The sequence below is a fragment of the Sinohyriopsis cumingii genome, chromosome 4 (genome assembly GCF_028554795.1).
Source record: "Sinohyriopsis cumingii isolate HCF-2022 chromosome 4, ASM2855479v2, whole genome shotgun sequence".
Taxonomy (NCBI): Eukaryota; Metazoa; Mollusca; class Bivalvia; order Unionida; family Unionidae; genus Sinohyriopsis; species Sinohyriopsis cumingii.
Genome location: NC_142964.1, coordinates 16893906 through 16914481, shown reverse-complemented (window position 1 = coordinate 16914481; position 20576 = coordinate 16893906). Strand labels below are relative to the sequence as shown.

At 36.5% G+C, this 20576-nt stretch overlaps 1 protein-coding gene across 2 annotated transcripts in view; it reads right to left on the bottom strand.

Annotated features, from left to right (window-relative positions):
* Positions 1 to 20576, bottom strand: part of LOC149800687 (uncharacterized) — a 121397-nt gene that overhangs the window by 58942 nt on the left and 41879 nt on the right. The gene's annotated exons all lie outside the window — the stretch shown is intronic.

Genomic DNA, 20576 nt, shown 5'->3' with positions numbered 1-20576 from the left:
AATAGACCATATGAAATTTGGATTTGAAGATTTATACATAGTTAACTATCAACCTTCTTTTCTTCTTCAATGTGTAGACATAAGTTAATGAATTCACGTGGTTTAGGATACAATGACAGCAGGCTGATGATATTAAAAAGTCATTGCTGATCAAATTGTATTTCATGTAAATGTCCATGACAAATAGTTCTAGAAAATTCAGTTTTCAGTTGTCCCATATTTCAGTCACTTGCATAGATTCAGCAAGATTTATGCACATTAATCGAAAGAAAGAAAAACAAAATACATGTACAACATATTTATTTCTTCAAAGGTCCTAATTTTTCAAAAACACAACATGTCATATCTGCATTGGAAAATGGAATTTAAAAACTGTCCATATATAACTCTAGCACATGGACCAGCACCATGACCGCATCTGACAGCTGTGTTTGGGACACTGTGACAGCTGTGTTTGGGACATTGTGACAGCTGTGTTTGGGACATTGTGACAACTGCAAAAATCTTTCCTTCATTTAATTCAATCCATGGATAAGTATTGACCCAATATGGCTGAAAACTTTTCCGTCTGTTAATTTTGCTATATTTTAGGTGGGGCTTTTTTTGCTGCCACAGTCTAGATTAAGTCTCTTCTGAGAAATAGTTACCACTGCCAAAGTGGACAGTTATACATTTTATCAATCCATTTTCATGTGAATTTTCCTTTCTTGAATCTTCCTTATCACATTTCTTGCTTGCAAAACTAACTTAGTCAACTCATTCTATCAACAGAGTAAACAACAAGCTTGCCTGACAGCTGCTTCAAAATGTCAACATATCATACATGTGTCCTTTAAATAGAAACAGACAGTTGTTTACTTAATGAAATTTTACTTCATATTTAACATCCCACAATAATTCTGCCTCAGCCCAATATGTAGTCAAGCAGTAATTAGAACATGCAAACATGTGCAAAAATGTGACACTTATCAATGACCATTTACAGTATGTACGATACAGAATGAATGAATGAATGAATGAATGAATGAATAATATTAATAATAATAAAAATAAAAATGCTTTATTTATAGAGGGTGACTCATTAGTCAAGGACTGTTCTCTCTTGAGGCCCTCTTAAGGAGAGTATAACAATGTACATTATATGAAGATGACAATAATTACTGTTTATTTTAACATGTTTAGTATTAAAAAGCTAAATTCCATTATCTATTAGAAACACATACATGTTTATGATATCTCTTCTTAAATACTGTAATATTTTCAGCAGATTTTACATGTAGTGGAAGCTTGTTCCACAGAACTACCATAGTACTGTAATCTCTTTTTAAATTGCTATGTTCTTGCTTTTGGTGCTAGAAGGTTCCCATGTGATATTGATCTCAACTGGTATTGTGTTGAAAAAGGCCTGAATAAGTCCTGAAGATACTCTGGTGCAATTCGATGAAAACATTTATATAAAAGAACTGCCTAGTGAAAATCTATCCTGTCATATATTGAGAACCATTTGAGTTCTGTAAACAATGCTTTTGAGGGATGATCAATAGATGCATCTAAAATTATGTGTGCTGCTCGTTTCTGAATTTTATAAACCCTGTCAAGCTCAGATTTAGCACAGTTTCCCCATACATATGAACAATAATTCATTGTTGGAAGAATATATGACTTGTAGTATTTATTGATTGTAAGTTTCCATAGGTAAATATTTCTCGATTCTGCTGAGTAGGGCAATTTTGGATGACAATGATTTACAATGTTTAACAATATGGTCATCCCATGATAAATTATTATCTACAGACAAACATACAAGCTTTTCATGTATGATATTTTTTAACGGATGATTATTTATTGTAAGTGATAGTTCAGGGTTCCCTGACTTACGTAGCTTTTGTGATGTCCCCAAAATCATACATTTTGTTTTACCTTCATTAATTACCACCCTATTTTGTTGTGCTCAGTTTTAGACACTAATAAGGTCTGAGTTTAATCTCATTTGGATACCTTCAGTATCAGAACTAGATGTATACAAGGTTGCATCATCTGCAAACAAATCTGTATTTGTGGAATCATTATTTAATGGTACATCATTGATATAGATAAGGAAGTGGAGAGGGCCTAAAACTGAGCCTTGAGGGACCCCTGAATGAATAGTGCAAGTTTGAGTGCTAATATTGCCAATGCTTACTGTTGAGACCCTTGGTTTAGGCATAATCTAAACCAGCTTACAACTTGACCCGATGTAGTCACTTTGAACTTTCCAGGACCTATCTGTAGGGACAGGTCTCAGGACAATACAACCTTTAGGTGACCAAACTGTCACCCAGAGGCTATTGTTTAAGATCATGAAATAAACTGTTTCTCCCTTTGAAGTCATAGCTTGAGGGTGTTATCAACTGTATCTATCATGTGTATTAAATATATAATTTAAAAGCATAGTCCTGTTAGCAAGATCAAACCTGTATATGAAACTTGTTCACTTTTTATTTAAGACTTCAACTCAAAAGTCAGTGAAGGTTGATTAATTAAATTTATGTATAACTCATACTTCTGAATATGTCATTTATTTTTCTTGTTATTTTCATCAGTTCTGATCATAGATCAACATTATCTATTTTTGTGTCAAGGTTCTAGCTCTTAAATTCTCAAGGATAGTGAAGCGAAACTGTTTATTCATGCATCATGACCTAAGGTCATGTCACATACCTGTAACATATTTCATGATCCAATTTTAAAGGTCAGTGTTATTTTACATGACTGGGCTGTAGTTCTGAAGTTGTTTAAGTAATGAAAATAAAATATTTTGGATGGTACATCTTGTACCACTTAACAAGATCCTATCTGAAAAGTTAAGGAAACAGTAACCTCAATGCTACTTACTTCTGATGACATGGCTGTTACTTTAAGTCATTACAAATAATATTATGCCAATATTTACTATCTAGTCTTGATTAAAACCCTATATTTAGCAAGATGAAACTCAACAAGCTCATATCCATGTTGATCAGACAGTGTTTCATATACCACTTTCATTCTGTTGAAATGTTAAGATATTTAAAAAAATTTATCCAGGCTTAGCTCTGGAGCTGTTTAAAATAGGAAGAATGTATGTACAGTGCAATTCCTCAAAACCAAACACCCTTGTGATCCTATTTATTTTCCAGTTTTGAGAAGTTTCTGGTTGACTAAGGCTTTTGCACATGTGAAAAAATCTCTGAGTACTTCTGAGAGAGAGAGAGAGAGAGAGAGAGAGAGAGAGAGAATGAATGCATTTACAAAAGCATCAATGTCTGTGTGTTTGTAAAAGTGCACAAATTTATGAAATTCAATCTTATGACGCTTAGCTGGTCATTCTGACACTTTGACAAGTGAGTAAAGACAAACAACGGTCACAGCTACTTAAATACATGTAATAATTATTCTCTACTGAAAATCATTTGGGTGAATCTGACATTTGGAATAATGTATTGTCTGTCTCCATGACAGCATAGCATCAAAAGCAAAGCCACATGGCTGGATAGTAAAGCAGCAGCAGAGAGGGTGAACAGACCACTTAGGGGAACGGTCACCCTTGTGTTTTACCAAAAAAAATAGTGACCACTCATAGAGGTCAATTACTACGTCTACGATTATTGTTTGTCCCAAACAGAACCGTAGACGCCCCTCTCTGCTGCTATCAATATTGGGAATCATCATCTGAATCATGGAAATCTTCATCTGTTTCATCTTCATCTGAATCTTCGGAATTTGTTCTATGTTTCAAGTAATATTCAAGTTCTGATGGTGGTTTTTCTATTTTGGGATTTATGTTCTTTCTGTGTTTATAATATATCATCAAACTTCTGTATCGATCTCCACCGCAATTTTTACAAATCTGATATAATCCTCTAACGCCGTTGTTACATCCAACACATCTTCGTGGACCAGCATGAGGATTTTTCTTTATAAGATAATTATGTTTCTTGCAATATTCTCCACGGCACCTTTTGTTGCATTTATCTGTTGTTCCTTGACGCAGCCACGCACAGTTGTTCATTATATTAATGATATCTATTTAATTAAATTTAATTTTATCATCACCCCTCTCTGCTGCTCCTCTTTTGCTGATATTAATTAAATTATTATGTTATAATAAAAATGGTACATCCAGAATCTCATACTGCAAGAACAGCTCGAGAACGATTAGAAGCAATTAAAAAATTTCTTCCTGTCAAAGACTCATTTAGAAAAAATCTACAAGCGCAGCAAGAAGCAAAAGTTGAGTATGAAGAGGACACTAAAAAACTGTTTAAGCCCGTCACTGCAGCTACTGAACAAGTTACAACTGTCATCAAAGAAGATCTTCTTCCGGTATCAAAAAAAATAGCAAGAAGAACTAAACAGACGAGGGAGATTTTACGAGGCCTTCCAACTGACATAGCTGCAGCTCAGCCTCCACCTGTTGGTGAGGAAATACTTGAAGGTATTGAAGAACTTCGTGCTGAAGTCTCCGATGTGAGAAAAAAACTTGCATCTGAACCCAAAACAGCAGAAGAGAGCTTAAGATTAATTGCAAGATTTAACGAAGGAGTTGTTGAGGAAATTAGACACACTGAAAGAGAGAGATTACCTGAGATGATATCAAAAAATATATCTAATAAATCTAGTATTTTAAAACCCGGTCATGAAAAAACAAATGATGATAATTTCATTAAATGGATATATCGCGTATATTACAATAAAAAACAAGCTAGAGGTCAAGAATTTAAAAGACTTAAAGAAGAAGTAGAAAGACTTAGAGGGAGACGGGAACAACCAGAACAAGGAGAGTCCTCCCAGTATCAGCTTCCTCCACCTCTGCAACAAATAGAACAACAACAATCTTCTTCGCCACAACAAAGGTTGATGTCGGAAATTAAAAAGGCTAAAAAGTCACTTAAATCACCCTTCTCGAAGAAAATTTCTGCACCGAAAATGACATTTACACCGACAGGTTCACCACATGGATTTCGAGAAGGTTCGCCCCCGGACACCACTGAAGTACTTACTTCGGTAATGCAACCACCACCCCAAGATGAACCTAAAACAGGATCTGGTTTATGTCCTGATAATATCATCAATGACGTGTCACGGTTAGAGGTTCTCATAGGAGGAAAACGAGCTGGAAATAATTCACCAGAAATAACCAATGAAGCAGCTGATATTTGTCGGCGACTATTTCAAGGTGGTATCATGGATATTGGCGTTTACCGAGAACTTATTGATGAGCTCGTTGATGACTAGTTGTTAGATAAATGGTAAATAAAATAAGATGATCGTGCATGATAATCATCGTAAACCCACACAGGTTAGAGCGGTAAACTCACGATTACCAATCTATGAAGCAATTTACGGAAATGGACTTGGTGATGTCATTCGGGGATTATTCACGAGGATAGCTCCAAAAGTAGCACCTGTTGCAAAACAATTATCGATGAAGGCTATTGATACTGTTCGTGATAAAGCTCCTGGTGCAATTGTCAATGTTGCTGGTAAGGCGTTCTCGGCGATCAAAGAAAGATTATCACGATTATTGCGACGAAAACAACAACCACCGGTGAAACTGGCAAGTACTGAGGTGATGCCCGCAGATGTTAGTAAAATAATAAATCAAGCTGCAAATCAAAAACTAGCGGCGATATCTGAAGAAGCAGAAAAAAATATAACAGCAAATTTAATAGCAGGAAGCGGTCTTCGTCAACGATGATTATCATTTGGAAAAATGGTAACTATAATAAAAATGTTCAGGCGCGAATCAGACCCAGCATTTGATATGGAGGCACCTGTCCTTAAGTACGAGTCAGTACGTGATTATCAGTTTTATTCCTATGACGCAAGACAACCAAATCATCAGGGGAGAATCGAATTACAGGTTCATGATACAAGTAGATATTTCTTGCCCGCTGAAGCGTTTATTGAAGTAGAAGGTAGACTTGTAAAGGGGGATGATACGGCATATGATGCTAATTTGCGTGTTGGTTTTGTCAACAACGGGATTATGGCACTGTTTGATAGCGCCACATACATGATTGATGGAAAAAATATTGAATCAATTCAGAAGGATGTTGATGTTGCTACAACAATAATTGGTCTGGCGAGATATTCTGACGACTTTACAAGATCAGCTGGTCCAACAATGATGTTCGCTAAAGATATCACCGACAACGCTAACCATAATCAGTATACCAAGGTATTCACTCCAAGGGCTACTGCAGTTGATCCACAGGCAGAAGCTGCCAACCCCGATCGTGAAACTAGACCAGCAGGTGATTTTGAAATCATAAAAGATATTGCCCCGACTTACAACTTAGGGTTTGCAGCACGCCGATCAGCGCTGTCGGGAGATGATAGAAATTTTTCGTGTGCAATTCCATTATCTCACATCTTTGGATTTTGCAGAAATGTTAGAAAAGTCATCTTTGGAGCTAAACACACAATTGTGCTCGTAAGAAAAGGTAATGATAATGATGCAATCTGGCGAGGTGCTGGTGTTGCTGATGCTGGTAAAGTAGATATAACAAAACTTTCATTGTGGATGCCAGTAATGACTCCATCTATTACTGAGGAACAAAAATTACTATCTTTTATGGATCAAGGTGGTAAATCATTGCTATCATGGTTAACAGTAACCACAGATGCTGCTCAAAGCAATATTAATGGTTTATTTACATGGCATATAGCATCACAACAGGGTGTTTCTGCACCACGACATATTTTTATTGCACTACAAAATATTGACCGGATAAATAATCAACAACGTTCACATATGATATTTGATAACCTTGGAGTTAATGAAGTTTCCTTGCGAATAAATGGACATCAAGAACCAACAGAAAATATACAACTAAATTTTGTTCAAAATCATGTAGCGCGCGCATATCATCGTTTAATGTCATTCATGGGACGTGATCAAAATATAGATACCGGCTTGCAAATATCACAACTAGATTTTACAGGTCTATATCCGATTTATTATTTTTCACTAGAACATCTTGATTTATCCAAACAATCTGTCGTTGATATACACTTTCGAGCTCATGTTACTAACCCACCAGGTGCTGGTGCCTTCTACAGAGCAGTCGCGGTCATACTTAGCGACAAGGCCATGTTACTTGAAGGTGGCAGTGGTCGAATGAGGGTCGTTGATGCACCGTTGGAAAATCTTTAATCGTGCTATTTAGAAAAATATATTTTATATAAAAATGTCGTATGGTCATGTTAATGTTACTCTGACCCCGGGTCAGGTAAAAAAGCTTCAATCAAAAACCGCCAACAAATGCGGAACTAAAATATCACTAAAACGAGATCAGATTAGTGGTGGTCCAAACAAATTATCGTTGACAAATAATCAGATTAAACATTTCAATAAAGCCCTAGAATCAAAAACTGGAGTTCAATTCCATCTCTCCCCGAGCGCCATCAAAGACATGGTTAAAACGGGTGGTATATTCCCACTATTTGCGGCCATTCCGGCATTACTAGCTGCGGCTGCTCCGGCCTTAGCAAAAGCGGCCGCGTTAGGTGTTGCTGGAGGTGTTGCTGGAGCGGCGGGTAAAAAAATTTTCGAAAAAGCTACTGGTGGACGATATAACAAAAAAAAGGGACGCGGTCTAAGATTACCGGGATCTCGTTGGGGGAGAGGCCTAAGGCTTCCAGGGTCATTTCGTTAGACGCTCCAGCATCAAATTTTGATTTACTTGATGCTGCTAAAAAATTAAAAATATCCGCCTTTAGAGGTGTTTTTATGCGAGATCAATTACCGAAACAACCAAACAAACTAGAAACAGGTATTATTAATCTTGACAAACGTTCCGGACCTGGTACTCATTGGGTATCATACGCGGTTGACCCGCGTGGAATTGTTTATTTTGACTCGTACGGGTTAGCTCCACCTGTTGAATTTATCAAGTATGTCGCACCACTCCACACAACAACTAGCGGTTATAAAGTTTGGTATTCAACGCTACCCACACAAACAATGACAGATCCGCCAATATGCGGCCGTGAAGTAATTAATGTACTCGACGCAATATCAAAATCATCCAAGCCGCCACATAAAGTCGTGCACGATTATACAAGCAACCGATTTGTTGCGCGTAAAGCATTTTAAACAACGGATCTTATTATAATGGTTGACATTTACGGAAGATCTTCTACTGGTAAGAAAATAAAATCCGACGTTGATCTGTCAAAGTATGCGACTAAAGATGACCTCGCTGATATTATGAACCTGGCTGGAGTTGACCCAGATGAAGTTGTTATTTTTCAAGATCGATATGGTAAACTAAAAACCAGCAATATCAAATGGAATGATATAGTCCGGCGAGTACTTGGTGCAGTTACGGATAATATTCCCGTGTTTACTGATAGCGGCAAAATCAGAGATTCAAGTATGTCACTTAAAACCATCAGAGATGAAATTGTAAAAAGTGTTGCTAATCGCGTGAGAAACACCGGTGACACAATGATGGGTGAACTCAGCATGAACGGAAACAAAATAGTAGTTTTAAAAGATCCAACATCTGACGAAGACGCAGCAACAAAAAAATACGTCGATGTCAACTATGGCACCGTAGACGGTAAATTATCCACGCTACGGGCCGAGTATGACGTTCACACGGGCGCGTTTACAAGGCTTCGAAGAAATTTTCAAAAAACCGATGATGCCATAAATAAGTTCTTTGGAAATCCTTCCGTCATTGACATGAAACTTTCTGATATCAAAAGTAACCTAGACACGATCAAACGAACACAACTAGACATCGTAGCGGGAATTCCTGAGATTATCAATAAAACCAATCTGATTAAAATTCCAGCTGAAATAACTCCCGGGCATATCACAAACATCGTATGCACGGTATCATCGGGATTTGCAACATGGTCGCAGCAAAATAAAAATATCAAATATACCGCAACAGTCACTGGCGTGTACAGGCTATCTGTGTTTAGTGCTGCAAAATTTGAAATATTTACAACGTTTCCATGGCGTTATTCCACCGATAGGTTTTCCGGGGTTGTATCTGTTGTATTAAATATCGGAACCGAAGAAATATTTATTCTGGAAGCAGCTGATAAGAAATTAACCGCAACATCTTACTGGTGGTGTTTGGAATTTGTAGCTGAAACACCTCAATTGTTTGTATAAAAATATATATGGACGGTGCACAATACAGATACAATCAAGCGCGTGAATGGCAGGCGACGCTAAAAGATCAAGTCGATCAATATACAGTAAAAGTAAAAAAATATCGACGACGATTGGTTATCGTTGATGTGATTGTTTATTCAGTATCCGCTGTTGTTGCTGGAACCGGTGTAATATTATCAGCGTTGACAACGATGGCACCAGTAGCTGTAACTGTTTGTATTTCAGCAGCAACAACTATTGCAGGTGTGCTTGGTATCATCACAAAAAAAATATGTACTTGTACGAACGAAAAGTTATCCGATTACAAAATAAAATTACATACAGCGACGGTAGCATACTCGAAATTATCCTCGTTGTTATCAGCGAGTCTCAGTGATGGAATTATATCTGATTTCGAATTTTCAATGATGACCAAAATATACGACGAAGGTATTAAAGATACAAGTATCAATAATGACAGAATTACTCCAGCAGATCGTGACCAACACAACTCCGCCAAAGATAACAATGATCTCGGTAAGTTCAACTAATCCTGAATTTAGTGTTAATTTTCCTACTGCAATTCCAGTAAAAGAAATAGCACTAGCACAATTACGAGTATATTACAGCTGGCCAAATATCAGATCAAAATCGTTTCATGGTACACCAGCAAATAATTCGCTCGTATTTACTAACAAGAGCAAATCCGATGGAACACCTGACTGGGTTGTTGTTGAAATACCAACTGGCAGTTATGAGATCGAACAAATCAGTGAGGAATTTGCGCGTAGAATAAAATCAATAACGGGAAAGGAATCAAAAATATCAATTAATGTTCATGAGCCGACGTTGTCCTCGACGGTTGAAATAAACTCGCCTGATTATGCCGTTGATATTTATCAATCTTCAATCAGATCCGTACTAGGATGGCCTGAAATATCACCACCGATAACACCAGAACCGAAAAAGTCTGATTATGTCACGGATAGACAATCATATCATCAAATTTATCCATTATACAGGGGGGAAATACCTATTTTAAAAAGTAAATCGATGCTTGACAAGTTTATCTTTCGCGAAGATATTGAGGCATGGTCTTTTATAAATCCGGAGGAAGGGGGATATGTTTTGGGTTTTGATCGGAGTGATATTATTAGATTTTTTCAGGAAATCAATCAAGAGTGTAAAAAACAACTAGATCAACTAAATCAATATTTTAACGAACATATTTTTGACATATCAGCGTCATCGCGTGAAAAAATCATCACGCGTGTGGAAAGATTAAATCAGCTTATATCAGACATGGAATATTTTAATAGCTGAATAGTTCAGGCGATGGTTAGTCTTTTAAAATCACATAAAAATTCTGATACAAAGGCATGGTTAGAAAAATATAAAATAACAGAAGCCGATGTACCGAATTATAAATTCCCCGGGTATAGTGTAACCGAGTTGAGAAAATCTGTCAGTGATGTCATTGATGAGTTTTTTCCTAAAATACTCGATGCGTGGAAAAAACTAGCACAACCAGCAGTTGTTCTCAGATATGATAATGATCCACATGGCGGCGGAAGACACGTATCTCCGCGGATCGTTAATATAACACCGACGGTCGCGGTCAATCTGGTTTGTGACGTAATCGATGGCAGCTATCAAATAGATCTCGGAAGATCAAATCAAGCTCAACAAGGATACATCCTGTACACGTTCACACCACAAGTTCCCCCTGGAAATTTAATCGTGCAAGAACCAACTAATCCCGTGTATTTGCGGTGTCACAATAATATGTTAACGCGAATCAATTTTAAACTCACAGACCACCTTAATCGCTTGATTGACATACGTGAAGAAGAGCTTGTAATAAATCTGTATGTAAAGTCCTAGGACTTTTGTCGTAAAGACTTGCGTCGTAAGGACTTTTGTCGTAGATCTTCATGTGGAGGAGGGTTTTACACGCGAGGATTTCTTAACAGTTAGAAGAACATTTGTAACAGAGATCAGAATCAAATTCGATCAACTTAAAAAAATATTTTATTATTACTGGCACAAATTTGTGTTTGGTACAAATTAATCGGCCTAGGCCTAGGCAACTAAAAAAGCTAGTCGATGAAAGTAAAATTAAAATTTCTATCACAAAAAAAAATAATATTTATTAATTTTACTGAAATTGTACAAATTACTTGATTTTGACTACCAACTACCCCGTCAGAAACATAAAAATGCACGAATTACTTGATTTTGACTACCAACTACCCCCTCAGAAACATAAAAATGCACGAACTACTTGATTTTGACTACCAACTACCCCATCAAAATCAAGAAAGTTCTAACCTTGTCAAATTGTTCCTAACAAATTTTATTTATTATAAATTAATTTTATTTATTTATTTACTGAGATTTTTATTTTTTTTTTTACTAAAATACAACGAAATTGCTCAATTTTCCTGATTTTGACTACCAACTACCCCGTCAGAAATCAAGTAGTTCGTGCATTTTTCTTTGATTTTGACTACCAACTACCCCGTCAGAATCAAGTAATTTGTGCATTTTTCTTGATTTTAGTAAAAAAAAAATAAATTAATTCAGTAAATAAATAAATTAATTCAGAAATAAATAATTTGTAAAATTAAGAAATTGTACAAATTTGTTAAATTTCAGTAAAAAAAAACAAATTACTAACCCATCAAATTCAGAATAATATTTCTGATCAAAGATCTCAGTCATCTTCAAAATTACTACTTTGGATCGTTTCACCAGTAACGAAGTTACTCGCTGACATTATTTTTCTTAATAGTCTTATACGGGTACTAATCGTTTTCTTTGCCTCATACTCGTGGGATAATAACGACTTAATTCTTTCTACGGCGGTAGAAAGAGGAACGAACTCCTTCACATGATCATCTTCTACGGTAGCTAGCGACTGAAACATTGCCGATTGAATCCGTTTCATGAGACTGTATTCAGATGATAGTGTGTGTGTCCCCATGGTTTTACGTTCTTGTAAAATCTCAAAGTCAGAAACTATTTTTTCAGGATTAAGTTCATCAGATATATTAATTCCAGCTTTTTTTAATTTTTTAATAGCGACAATTACATCATTGATATTTTCATGGTTCATTATATAATATATAAATCTTTAAAATAAAAAAAATATCCCTAGAACACCTATCGAGTGTATTAGCGAGTTCGTCGGGATGTTTCAAGGACAGCACAGCCAAGAACTTGTAGCTTGCCACCGCAATCTACCAAGTTCATTAGGCAAATATTCCCTCTACGAGAGCCCCTAACCCACCAAACAACGGTCTAGAGGCCAAAGAGGGAGGACGGCACAACCCTCATTAAACTCGTAGCTTGCCACCGCAATCTACCAAGTTTAGAGGATATACACATAACATATAACTAACTAAGGACAGCACAGTCCTCATTAAACTTGTAGCTTGCCACCGCAATCTACCAAGTTTATCGGACATACATATATACAATGAATGAAGAGCCCCTATCGAGTGTATTAGCGAGCTCAGATTATGAATACGGCACTAACTAAGGACAGCACAGTCCTCATTAAACTCGTAGCTTGCCACCGCAATCTACCAAGTTTAGAGGATATACATACAATGAAATGGTTATATACAATGAATGAAGAGCCCCTATCGAGTGTATTAGCGAGCTCAGATTATGAATGAAGTACAAACATATAACTTAACTAAGGACAGTACAAACATATACGCTCAGCAAAATCACACCCACAATAATTAATCCAGTGGGTGATATGAAAATATGTATCAACCACAAGTCAATATTGTGGTTGCGAATTTGCTGAGCGGAGGGGTTCTTGCGGTTCCCCCCTCTATTATAAAAATCGCAATTATGCGCACCACCGACAAATTGTCAGCCATGGGGATTCGATCCTGGACCGCGAGCGCCACAGTCCAATACCATACTGATCGAGCTATCAAACATTGTTACGAACATATGTTTCGGAAGTTAATATATAGCTAAGGAACCAATATTTACACTAAACAGCGGTTTCTGAATAATAACAGTTTCTGTATTTGTAGCGGTTTCTGTATTTATAACAGTTTCTGAATAATAACGGTTTCTGTATTTGTAGCGGTTTCTGTATTTATAACAGTTTCTGAATAATAACAGTTTCTGTATTTATAACAGTTTCTGAATAATAGTTTCTGTATTTGTAGCAGACCGAAAATCAATAATAACAGTAGCATTAATGCACCAGTCAAAGAACTTTCCAGAGTGTAAGTTCAGTGAACACACAACTGCAGGTCAATTACAATGAGTAACGGTTTCTGTTTCACACACAGCTTCCTACGGATCAATAATATTATCTTTTGTATGATGGGAAAATATTTAAAAAACATAAATAATACTTCTACGAGTAATTAGTTACGATGTAATTAGTTACGATGTAATTAGTTAAACTGACTAATTACGATCATAAAAAACCAACCATCTACGAAGAAAACTATATATTACAAAGTAATCTCCCCTTAAATCAAAAATTCAGTAGTGTATGGAGGACCTACTGTGACATAAATTAAAAAAATTAATTCAATGTGGTGATGATAGTTAATAATGTGGTGATGACAGTTAATAATGTGGTGATGATAGTTAATAATGTGGTGATGATAGTTATTGATACTGAAATGTAATTTTCTGTTTATATTTTTTCGAGAAAGTAGATCTGGTTATATTATCTGCGACGTATTTTACCACACGCGAGTCAATATCAAAATATGTCGCAGCAGCATTCATAGACTGAAACATAATTTCTTCACCGGTTTCTATGTTTGTAGAAATTACCGCCCTCTTTCTGATTGTCTTACATCTTCCTGTATTACCACATGCAGAGTTCACGCTTCGAGTGACAACACGAAGGTTGTGTAGGGAGTTATTTTGAGTGTCCCCGTCAATATGATCAATAACAAGACCGTCTTTGATCAAACCCTTGTGACACTCGTACGTAAATCTATGACATAGATAATGTTTCTTTCCAACTACAAATCTAAGATAACCAACATTATTAATACAACCAACTGGTTTTTTTAACTTGCAGTGTCTGATGATACCATTAATATTTGATTCATAGTTTGTTATGACAGGATGTGGGACAAATATATTTTGCTCCATTATAATAATATTATATGTTTAAATCATTGTTTGTCTGAAATCTTGATATATAATCCTTCACGGATTTTATAGCGTTTTCACCGCTATTATTTTTTTTGTCATAATATCTTTTAAGTTCTCTGAACCGTTTCCCGCCACACTTTCCACATAATTCTGTCTTTCCACGTACTCCAATACCACACCGTAGACATGGTATTGGTCCTAGACTTCCTCGTCGTATGTTTTGTGAGTGCATCCAACAAAATTCCTTTCTACAGGATTTGTTGCATCGATTTACTGAGCCGATCATCAACCATCTACATTGGGACATTGTGTATATATATATAATTTTCTTTATTTAAATATTTGTTTTAATTATATGAACGAGTTTGAGAGATTATCCCAAACTAGGCCTGTTAAGTATAAATTCAACCTTGACAGATTATCTTCTGACTTGCCAGTACGAGATCTGGTTGATCCGAAAAATAAAAGTTTGATCTCGAAAATTCATGACGCTAAGAAAGAATTTTACACGGATGGTGCATCTCATACATGGTCAACGTTCAAGATTATACGAAACACTGACTTTGTCACGGACACTACAATGAATGACAAGCGAGCAGCAACTATCATTAACTACATCGCTGAATACGAGGGCAATCAAAAATATTTCTTCAGAGTAAAATTTATTGTATTAACAGAAACAGATAGTTGGATTATCCATGACAAATATGATCCTGTCCTTGGTAATAATAAAACTATCATATTAAGTAAAAATTCCAGACCGGGTCTATTGACTGGTATTGATAAACCGTATTATGAGCGAGTGTATCCTGTAACAGCAGTTATTTATGGAATTTATGAGATAAATAAAAAACCCAACGTTGATAAACTAGCGCCGATGAAATTATCATCCTTGACCTTGTCAAGGTTAAATTGTGTAGCTGAACGAGTAATAGAACACTTTACAAACGCGATGCGTGGAAATGGATTAACTGATTTAAGGCGTGAAAAAATAAACTCGTGGGCTGATTCAGTTAAGGATAAAGGTGCTGCAATAAAAGATGTTGCTGAGTTAGGAAAAATATTAAAATTTCCAATAACTGTGGCGACAATAACAGGAGAAGTACTGTACCAGTCGAAATATAAATCGAAAGGAGCTCCAATAAATATTATCGATCATAACGCGCACGCATGGACTCACGCAGTAACAATATTTCCACGTGATCGAACTGTTAGATTTTACCCCACAGATAATTCTGTGGCAGATAATTCTGGGGCAGATAATTCTGTGGCAGATAATTCTGGGGCAGATAATTCTGTGGCAGATAATTCTGTGGCAGATATGAGTATGTTTGATTTTATCAACGAAATAAGTAAAACCGATCCTGTATCGGTATGGTTATTCAAAAGTAATGAGGAGGGTGAATTTGATCAGTTTGTCAAACCGAACGGTGAAATATATCGCACAGAATCCCTCCATGACGAGATGAAAAATCTTGCGACGTTTTTACAGTGCAAGCACGCGGAAAATACTGACAAATTACTAACTAATTGTTTTACCGTTCCATCTGTTGCGGCTCATTTCGCCAGAGAAAGAAATTCATGGAAACCAACACGATTTGATTTACTCGAGGACGTACGCGCAAGTTGCGTCGAATATGGACATGGCGGATTATGGAATACCAAATACAATTACAATGATGTTATTTCGGTTGATATGGTTGCATGTTATCCAGGAAGTTTTCTGGGATACGGAGATTGTTCTGTGTACTTTGAAAGATTTGGTCACCCTACAAACGAGATGACGCGAGTGGCAATTAATGGACCATTACCTGATTTTGATCTGACTGGATTCGCCTGTATTGAGTCGTTCGAGTTTAACGAAAATCTTCACAAGATTTGTTATGTTTGGTTTGGCAGACATTTTTGTGAAAAACGTTGGGCACCTATAGTTCTGTTGCGATATATGCTAGATTGTATGATACTGACATCGTTGGTGGTCAGTGAGGCAATTATATCATATCATGCACAGACCAAAGTTTGGTTGCCCATGTCAGATTCTGAAGTTATCAGCGAGTTTAAGGAAAAATATCCTGAAGTTTCCGAAGATGATATTCCTAAAATTCTCGAGATTAAACTCAAAACCGCAAAAGATCTCGGTAGAAAAATTATAGGTAAATTTACTCAAGGTGGTGCATATGATTATAAAAGACATCACGCACGATTAATTTTAGATGATGCCGAGTACGATTTTATAATCGCTGATACAACGGCGAAAAATACATTTGTAAATCGAGAGAGTGTTTATTTATCCGACGGAACAAAATTAGGTACGATCGTTAGTTACATAAATGACGTATCCCCGCAATATACTCATCTAAGATCTTCCATGTTGGCTTATGTTTCTATAAATTTATTATCGATGATTAATAGATTTCCCGAGACCGCAGTCAGAGTCGCAACAGATTCGTTTTATATTTCAAGTAAATATTTAGAACCTGTTATGAAATTTACAAGTAATGATGAACGATGGGGTTCGTGGAGAATAAAAAAGGAACTATTACACAATTACACAGAATCAGCAGATGTTCCAGTGAGAGATGTTTATCGTGAGGGTAATAAAATATCAGAAATGTCGAAGGCACCATCGTTGAGTGATCCAAAAACTAGATATAAGACAGTATATCTCAATGGACCTGGTGGATGCGGCAAAACAACTCGAACGATTAATGTTTTTAGAAATTCAGATATAATCGTGCTGACACCCACACACAGACTCGCACGTGAGATGAAACAGCGGCAAGTACAATCGTGTACGTATCATAGTTTCTTCCGATGGCGCGGGGATACATGGACTCCTCAACGGATGGGGGAAAAATATACACCTAAAATAATTATTTGGGATGAGATATGCACGGTCTCATTGGATACATTAAAAATGTTTCTTGATTGGTTGTTGACGAAAAATACCGCCATAATAATGTGTGGCGATCATGGTCAACCTCCGCCTTTTGTTGGACCATCTCCACATGATTGGTTAAAAAATTTCGTTGATTATTACGAAGAAATAGATGATGATCATAGAGCTCTTGATGCAAATTTGAAGGAGTTTAAAAAATTAATCAGATTACAATCAAACAAAATTCAGTGTGAAATAATACGTGGAGTGATCTCAGAGACATCAATGAGTGATTTTTTGAACTCATGGAGACCCAACGATTTGATCGTAGCAAGTAGAAAAATAATCAGAGACGCTTTACAACAACAGTTATTTCAACTGCATAAAGAACAATATTCAGAACTACCCGTACCGTTGTGTTATAGACCATCAGATACACGAAAACAGAATATTAATGTTGATATTCCAGGACAGACTGAGAAGCAAAATCTCGTATTAAATGATATTGTCGCCGTTGATATCAGTGTGGTCGAAGATGCATTACACGCTGACAAATCTCCATGGGTGTTAGGATACGCCATGACGATCCACTCGTCTCAGGGATTAACTATTTCTGATACACGAGTCTGGATTGTAGACGATCGAATCGAGTGGTCAAATTTAGTTTATTTAGCGGTATCGAGGGTCAGAAATATATCTCAATTACGTAGAATCATAATTCCTGAAATCGTTGATAAATTTAACATCATCGATGATGATATAATAAGAAAAAAATTAATCGGATACAAACAATCTGACAAAAAAAATAAACGCGACTTTGATCTTGATGTTGAATTTATTATTGAGTTAAAACAGCAGCAGAACAATCATTGCGCAAGTTGTAATTGTATAATGTTATGGCGGTATTCGAGTAATGATTCAAGACAATTTACCGTAGATAGAAAAGATAATAGTCGCGGTCATACACGAGACAATACCATGTTAACCTGTCTCGAGTGTAATCGACGTAGAGGCGCTAGCGCCTTGGGTGCTAGTTAAGTGATCGAAATCACCGAAGTGATCGCGGTGGTAGTTGTGTATCCGCGGGAATTATTTGTAGTTGTTCACGTGTAAATCCACGCTGAGGAGCAGCAGAATCTAATCTGTAGATTGCAGGTCTGGAAACGCCTACATTTCTTCCAGTGGATCTTGTCACGGTAGATATTTTGTGTGTGGTAACACTCCAAATAGGATCAGTTGCTCTCGCGCTACCACCTTCAAGTTCACCAGGCTCATATAAATATCTGACTGTGACATCACCTAATATTTTTTGTTTTCCAGCATCTTTTCGTTGTGTTGGTATATTTCTTTTTGTGACCGCGCTAATGGGTTTCATGTTGGTTGTTCGTGTGATCTCATTATTTAATGCAGCTATCACGATTGGTAATCTTGCAACCCATTCACGAGATCTTTTATCCTGAATAAATTCCCTCGCGTATTGATATCCAAATAACCGTTCAGCAAGTGTTCGATTAAATCGCTCAACAATTGCTTGATCACGGTGAATTGCAGTATGACCTCGTCGTATTTTGGTATTATGTTGTTTCATCAGCGATGATACTGGACCAAGAAATTCCTTACCAGGATCAACCTGTAGTAGCTGTGGCCATCGTAGACCACCTTGTGGTCCAAGTCCTCGTTGATAAATTCGTTCAAACGAATCAGCTACTTCAGATGATGTTTTCGCCGATAGCGGCTCTGCTTCTTTATATCTACTTGCAACATCAACTACGGTTAGCGCGTATTTGTATGTTTTTCCACGTACAGTATCATGCGGTAAAAACAGAATATCAGCTTGATGAACTTCATTAGGAACACTGACATCGAAATACGAGTATTGAATTTGTTTAGGACGTGGTAGATAAATTTGCCATATTGCTTGTTTGGATAACCACGTTTTAGCAGTAGAATGTTTAACCGATGCTGCATCAGCGAGTTTACCAATTGCTGCTTTGCCTCTCCAGTATCCTCTTGGTGAATAATAAATTGATTCCATTATTAATTACCAGCCCCAATCGCTAATTTACCTTTCATCGAGGATCTTACTAACCAATTAGCTAATGATTCTCTAATATTTTTATTTTTTATAGAATTTAATGAATGAATTAATTTTACATCTGCAATATGCCTATCTTGTAGATTTTGACTTTTATAAGCTACATCATGAGCATGACAAGCTCGATCAATAGCGTTTATTGGTTCCTCGCCTGGTTTTGGTTGATCTTGATTATCGAGCCTGATATCAAGTCGAGTACCAGGACCGCAATAATTATATCCTGGTAGATGTTTTTCCCCACTGTATTTAGCCCATGGAGCACCTGGAAACTTTGACATCAAATTAGCAATATCACCACCGCGCTTATTAGGTAAAAACGAAAATTTCTTTCTACAGCATACAGAACATTTTCCACCGTACGCTATTTTTTTATTTTTTGTTGTAACCGTAGCTAAATCAATAGTTGGAGTTTTAACTTTACAGCGTAAACAATATAAATTCATGTTATAATATATATGGATATAATTGATTTCTCAGCAACTCGGCAGCGAGAGCCAGTTAAGCATCATCCTGCGCTACCGAACTCCATCAGAATGATTATCATAGGACCATCTGGATCGGGTAAGACGCAATTATTACTTAATCTGATAATGAGATGGTTGAAATGGGATAAGTTGTATTTAGTAGCACCATCCGTTGATGATCAACGATGTTATGATGTACTTAAAGATTTCAATGAAAACGCGCGATTACTGGATGAGGATAATGATGTTATAGAGTTTATAACCGATATTGATGAAGCACCATCCGTAGATTCCATAGACGGATTTATTAATAATTTAGTTGTATACGACGATGTGATGCTAGATAAACAATCAAATCCAGCCAGAATATTTTCCCGAGGGAGACATAAAAATACAGACGTGATCTATGTTACTCAACGATATACACAAATACCAAAAGTGATCAGAGACAACTGCAACATTTTAGTTGTGTTTAATGGCGTAGACACACACACATTGCGAAATATTCATCAAACTTGGTGTGGTGGTGACATGGATATAATTAAATTCAAAAATTTCTTCTCACGAGCGCAAGCTACCCCGCATGGATTTATAACAATAAATTTACATGATCCAAGAACAAGATATCGTGTGGGTATTGATAAAATATTTGGGTAACAGGGGTGATGATAAAATTAAATTTAATTAAATAGATATCATTAATATAATGAACAACTGTGCGTGGCTGCGTCAAGGAACAACAGATAAATGCAACAAAAGGTGCCGTGGAGAATATTGCAAGAAACATAATTATCTTATAAAGAAAAATCCTCATGCTGGTCCACGAAGATGTGTTGGATGTAACAACGG